Here is a 500-nt window from a genome sequence, read left to right on the forward strand (position 1 = left end):
CTTTCCTTTCCTTTCCTTTCCTTTCCTTTCCTTTCCTTTCCTTTCCTTATCTTCCCTTCCCTTCCCTTCCCTTCCCTTCCCTCTCCCCTTCCCTCTTTGGACTTATATACACAACTAATTATCTTAGTATTTTTGCAATAATGGATTTATGCAGTATTTGTCCTTGCAAGACTTAGTTAGTTCATTCAGCATAATGCTTTCTAGATTCTCCCAAGTCATATAGTAGTTTTCAAAATCATTTCTTGTTCGAAAACTCTTGGGTTTGCAAACTCTTGTTAATACAGAATAGAGATTTTAAGAGGAATCTAATGAATCCAGAATACGAGTGCCAAAGAGAATTCCACAGCCACCTTAGGGTCTCTGTCAGCTCCAATGGAGGGTTCAAGGGAAGAAAAACTGCTAAGGAGTGATCCTGTTGCGTCTCAGCTTGACCCACAGCATCCCCAGCTCTCCTTACACTCTATGTTGCTAACTTTCTTTTAGTCTTCAAACTCTCCCCC

This window comes from Elephantulus edwardii, unplaced genomic scaffold, assembly GCF_000299155.1.
Source record: "Elephantulus edwardii isolate Elephantulus edwardi_28Jun2011 unplaced genomic scaffold, EleEdw1.0 scaffold00050, whole genome shotgun sequence".
Classification (NCBI taxonomy): Eukaryota; Metazoa; Chordata; class Mammalia; order Macroscelidea; family Macroscelididae; genus Elephantulus; species Elephantulus edwardii.